Below are 6,000 nucleotides of genomic sequence, written 5' to 3' on the forward strand. Positions count from 1 at the left end.
ATCCATACTTTGAGATTAATGAAAGAGGCAGATTTTAATCCATGTAGTTAATTACCTGGCAGTCACATGTTGCTAAAGTTTTTAAAACCAAACACAGGGCTCTACTAATGCCTTGGAGGAATTAACATTGCATTATGATGGTTTTCTTCATTCAACAGACCTGCAATCCAATCCCACCAGCCCTATTCAGTTCCCTATGTTCCTACCAGCCAGTAAAGTGCTCTGAACTGAAAGGTTAGGGACGATGTCCTTTACTTGAGATCTTCTTCTCCCTTTAGCTTTGAGCAGGAAGTGCTGACTGCCAAATCCTGGTTTCTACTGCAATTCCTAATTATGAAAGGAAATATCTTTAGGTAAGGAATGTGCTGGGAATATTTGCCTGCAGGAAACACAGCCCTGGAGAAGCAGGATTTGTGTTATAGGTAGGTAAAGTCAGAGGAGAAATGGACACCATCCCCCTGGGGACTGTCCTGCCTGGCACAGCCTGGACTTGGCTTCTCATCCATCCCTGGGCAAATGTCTGTGTTGGACCAGGCTTGCTGGCCACAGGACTGCAGGGGGGCTCCTGGGCTGCAGGCTGACGTGAGGCAGGTCAGGGCCTTCATTTCTAAGGATGAAACCCCACGTACTTTGGTGATAAGGTGGAAGATAGCTGCGGTGAACCTAAATCTAGTCCCCAACACACTGCTCCAGCAACATTTGAAAGCTGCTGAAATGAACATAAATGCAGTGTTCATCCATGTTTGTGTGCCAGAAGTCCCTACAACACAGTGAGCAATGCTAATAAGATGGGAAAAAGCAGTAAAGAAGCAACATTTTTAAGGGAGAGCACAACTTCTTGAGATATACATGGTCCAGGCAAAGCCAGTGATATCTGGTGGTAAGCCAGTGATATCTGGTGGTAAGCCAGTGATACCTGGAGGCAGCTCGCCTCCAGCCACTGTTACTCCAGTGGTGGTCATACACACAAGGGCACACAGGGGGTTTTCTGTCCTGAAGACAACGTGCACATGGTAGTGAAAGAATGAGTGGGGTTTGCTTGCCTTTCAAGCCTAGCCAGCCATCCCATCACCCAAGCATAGGAACTTTGTTTGAAAGGGGTGTAGGGCTCTGGGGTGCTGGGATGCTGTGGGCATAGCCACTGTCAGTAACTGGACCACCCGGCAAGCAAGCTGGTGTGCTGCATCTGACTGACACTAGGCTTTCCTACAGAATAGGTCTCCACAAAGTCTGGAGAAGAAAGTCCTGGCCTTTCCCTTGCAGGTGGCAGGTAAGTGTGCAGAGAGCAGGTACTCTGTGAAGGGACTCAAAGACTGAACTGCTTCAGCCAGCACTTGACAACCCACAGTGGCTCAACAGGCCTCTCTGGGAGAGGAACTGGGCATTTTTTGAGCAGCTCTGATGTAAATATGTACTATTAGGACTATCTATAGCGCCACAGAGAGAACGCACCATAACCCACCTCCCAGAGCCTGCCCTGTTTGCCTGGCTGGGTTCCTCCAGCCCTGCTTGCTCTCTGGGACCCAAGAGTTCTCATGTCCTACAGAAACACACAGCCACTGCAGCCACAACATGCAGCTCCGTGCGGGCTGCGAGACCCCTGTGGGGCAGCAGAGAGCTCTGCCTGCTGTGCTTTCCACATCTTTCCACCTGGAGCTCCATGTCCTAACATGGAGCAACCCCATAGTCTCCTTCCTTCTTCCATACTGCCTGGTGGAGCTGACACTCTGACCTCCCAAACTCTGGGAACAGTGGCCTTGGGCAGTAGCATCCAAATCTGGGACTAGAGAGGCCACGAATTTAAACTGCTGAGTTAGACACAACCCAGGTCTGGATCAGGGAAGTAGAATGTCAAGGAGAAGGTGGGGAGTAACCAGACAGCAAACCAACCAAGGGTGAAGAGGAAACTGCCCTCATGCCCAATGTACCCCAAGGACAAAACACAGGAATTTGTTTGAAGTGCATTTTCCTCTTCCACATTGATCCTGCTTGTTTAGGTGTAAGCAGGGACAGGCAATCATCATTTAGCATGCAAGATGCCTCCTAACAAGCCAAGCTGTCCACGTGAGGAGCATTTGTGTTTCAAGATGGGTCAGCCTAGCTGCAAACTCGGGCAGAGCAGTCGTACATATCAAGGGAGTCTGTAGGAAAATGGCTGCTCCAAGGGTGCCAGATCCCTCTGTGTGCATCGAAGAGGGATGAACACTGCTATGGGCATCCTGATGGACACTGCATGGTGAGCACAGGCAAGGGCCATATAGCTTCACTAGTGACCTTTCAGCTTCCCAAATCCTGCCTGTACCTTGCTAAAATGCACTTTGCCTTCAGTATCACACTTGTCCAAGTGGAAGTGGGAGGGAATGGACTGAACTAGAGCTGGCTGAGCACACTTTGAGAGCTGCTGCCCTGGAGATGCCAAGCTGAAGCTAAGCAGCACAGCCAGGCCAGCGTGGGCTCTGCAGAGGCCCCTTCATCAGCATTGGCTGCCCAGATGCTGCTTTTCAGGAGGGACCTCTCTGATCTTGCAGCCCTGGAGGACTTCACTCCCTGTCACAGGTAAGTCTGAAAGGTGAGTGAGTAGCCTTGAGCCAATACTGCATCAGCTCCTTGGGCAGCATCAGGCTTCTGGTCAAAACTACTGCACCCACCTTGTGTCTGCACAGGGTTTCTTTCCCCTGAGGAAACACCTCACATCTCAGGGTGTGGGGTTTTCTCTGCTCTTGGTGCAGGCTCACAACAGGGCACTCCTGGGTGATGGGCAGGTGTTGGCAAAGCCAGCAGCCCATGGGAGATGCACTATACTCCTGCCTCACTCCTTGGTGCTTCCTTCTGAATAAGACAGTCCCTTATGTGTCTCGATGTCAGCTCAGTGCCAGTAGGAAAGGGCAGCACCTGAAAGGAAAAAAGATTTTGAAAGTGGAAGAATTCAGGGTTCTGTGAGGCCTTCCTCTGGCAGGTGAATAATAAACCACTGGCCACAGCGTTTGTAACGAGACTCGTCTCCGTATTTTTAGCAACTGATCTATGAGATCATTTTGCTATTTTCAGTTGTTTGTGACTTGGGACTTTTCTGCTAGGAACATGCTGAGTGGGAAGGAGCACGTAGCGTTAACTTCCAGCAAGGGCTGAGTGGACCCTAGGTACCCGGTACTCATTTTCTGAGCAGTTTACCTTACCAGAGCATCAGCAAGACAGGGCATCAACAACAGTTGTTCCTCCAAGACACAAGAGAATAAGCATATACCCAGGAAAAGTCCAGACAGTCTTCATTAAACTGACTTGATCACTTCCATAGGCAGACAGAGTCTATCTGTAAGCCAGGATGTCATCTCCTGTGCCCCATTCACAAGCAAATAGTATCTTGCTTAAAGCAAGAAATACAATTTGGTGATCTGGTGGTTTCACTGCAAAGGATCTCACAGCAGATCATGCATTCTGCATATCTTACACAGTGCTTGCTGCAAACACATCTGGCAGCTGGGCACCATTGGCAGCCTCAGAACGGGGCAGCTTGATCATATCCCTCTTCCCTGTTTCTCTCCTGCTTGCCCTGCTGCACCACACACAGTGTGCCTTACATCATCTCTTGTCTCAAACTACAAAGAGAACCTGATCCTGAATGCTGCTGTTCATTCGTAAGTGCATAAGGGTGCAGTAAATTGCCTGAGCAATAAGCCACAGCTATAACTTTACATCAGCCCTGCAAAATTACCTGCAGGATTCCACTAATGCCACCTGTGCTGTGCTAGAACTGTGGATTCCTTTATCTATGCCAGAAATTTAAACAGTCATTAAATAGAGACAACCAGAGATGAGATTGTAGAGCTCAGAGGGGACAAGTTACTTGGGCTGTCTGTAAGTGACATGGCCCTGGCTGCTGGACCCAGCTTGACACGCTGCAGCTTGGTGCACTAGGCACAGACTTAGCTGTTGCCTCTTGTGGATAACAGCTCCCCCTCCAAATTTGTTTCACACTGTAGATGTGATTTCTTGGTAGCAGCATCCTCGTGGCATCACATCTCACCAGCCCAAATCCTCTGTAATGTCACTGTTTCTCCCCAGGTGGCTATGTAGAGACATGCATCAGCCACTCCCCATCCTCTCTTTGACTGGGTAAATAATCTTCTACTACAGAGGGCTTTATAACAAGGAGCTTATCCTCCTTCCCCAGCAAACCTGCACCACATCAACAATCCCCAAAAGCTCCTGCAGCAATTGCCACCTGGATGCCAGCAGTGCCACCATCCCCCGGCTCAGTGTCCCCTTTTGTCCCGGCCTATGTGTCACAGCAGGATGCTTTGACTTGGCTCACACGCTGGTGGGTGAGCTCTGCTGACCTATGCTGACCTTTGCAGAGCAGCAGGGTTTCCAACCAGGACAAAATTCTGTCTCTGGAAAACCCAAAGGGGCACAGGAGAGCTCGATTTCATCTGAGCAGACCCGCGAGCTCAAGGTAAGCTTTGGGATTTTTGCACATTAGAAGCTCTGACAGGGCTCTACCAAGGGAAACATGGCCCTGGACTGAAGCACAGCCACCAATCTGACACTGGAGCTGCTCAGCCTGATGGCCGACAACCTCTGCAAGCCAATGAGCGTGAGATGGCTCAGCCTTGGGACTTCAGCATTTCCAGAGCTTCAGGTTCACCAGCTCAGCTGCAGAAATTATAAGCTACTTAATGGCATTTTCCTATGGTGCTTTAAATGTATAAAATGCTTACGGAGGCACAAAATGGCACCTTTACTCCCAAAAGAGGACTGTTTATTTCCTTTCAAGTTAGAGGAGGAGAGTGGAAGAAAATACGAACTTGCTTTCTCCAAGAAAACAAACTGACCTTTGAGTGTTATGAAAGCCTTTATACAATAATTTGGGCAAAGAGAACTGGAATTTCTCCTGTGGAGCATATTTTTCCTTTCAAAATGCCAGTTTGCTAAAACCAGGGCAGTTTGCAAAAAGGCTTGGTTTCAGTGAATCTGCCCATTTCATAGCTGTTTACAAACGTTCTGAAACTGCTGAAATGCTGAGTTTGTCAGCATAAATCTTCAGCTGAAAAGTTTATTTACAGTTGGAGTCAAAAAGATAGAATGAATGAATAAATAAATAATTATTAAAAAACAGAAGCAAACCCAAAATGAAGTATTTTTGCATTGCTTAAAACCAAAGCGTTGTAACCGACCTGATCCAAAACACATCATGATCATCAGTTCACAGCAGCCTTGAAATCTGGATTTCTGAGGAGTGGAAAATTCACCCCATACAGGAGGAGACTGGTAACAAGCCCTTGCAGGGAAGCTGCAGAGTATCTGCGATCAGAGAGTGAGGCCTTATACCTGTGCTCTAGAATAAACCAACAACCTTGTGCAATGGTATCACTTTCTTTGCAAGTATCTCTTCTAAACTGGGCTCGAATAACTCCCTGACCTGTGTCTGTGGCCACAGAAGTCATGGAAAGCATGAACTCTGCATTTGGACAGCACGCAGCCATTACTTCCTCTGAAGAGCTGCCCCCACAATAAAAGTGTCTAGTGCACTGATGCAAAAATCATGTTGGTTAGGAGTCAGGAAGCTCCTGCCTCATCATGTTTTCTCCCAGCAGCTTGGAGGTAGTACACTGTGGATGGATTTTTAGCAAAGAATGGCCACATTCCCAAGTCAGCAAGTGCCTACGTGGAGCTCGACATGAACCGAGGATGAAGAAAGCCATGGGTAAAGAAGCAAAAGTAACAGTGCAAGCAAGAAAAGAAGAAACTGGAATGTGCTAAGACACAATAATGAACTGTTAGCAAGTTTTAAAGGCTAGGTTCCCATATGCTTAATTTAACCAACTGTATGCTAGTTGCTGTGTACTACATTGTATATGTATCCAATCTAAATACTGCAAGCCATTGAAGATGTATCATCTAATACAGCAAACTATTGAATATGACATATATAAACAGTATTGAATATGTATCCAATACAGCCAGTTATTGTCTTAATACAGCAAGTTATTGTGTATGTAT

Source organism: Melopsittacus undulatus, chromosome 5, assembly GCF_012275295.1.
Source record: "Melopsittacus undulatus isolate bMelUnd1 chromosome 5, bMelUnd1.mat.Z, whole genome shotgun sequence".
Taxonomy (NCBI): Eukaryota; Metazoa; Chordata; class Aves; order Psittaciformes; family Psittaculidae; genus Melopsittacus; species Melopsittacus undulatus.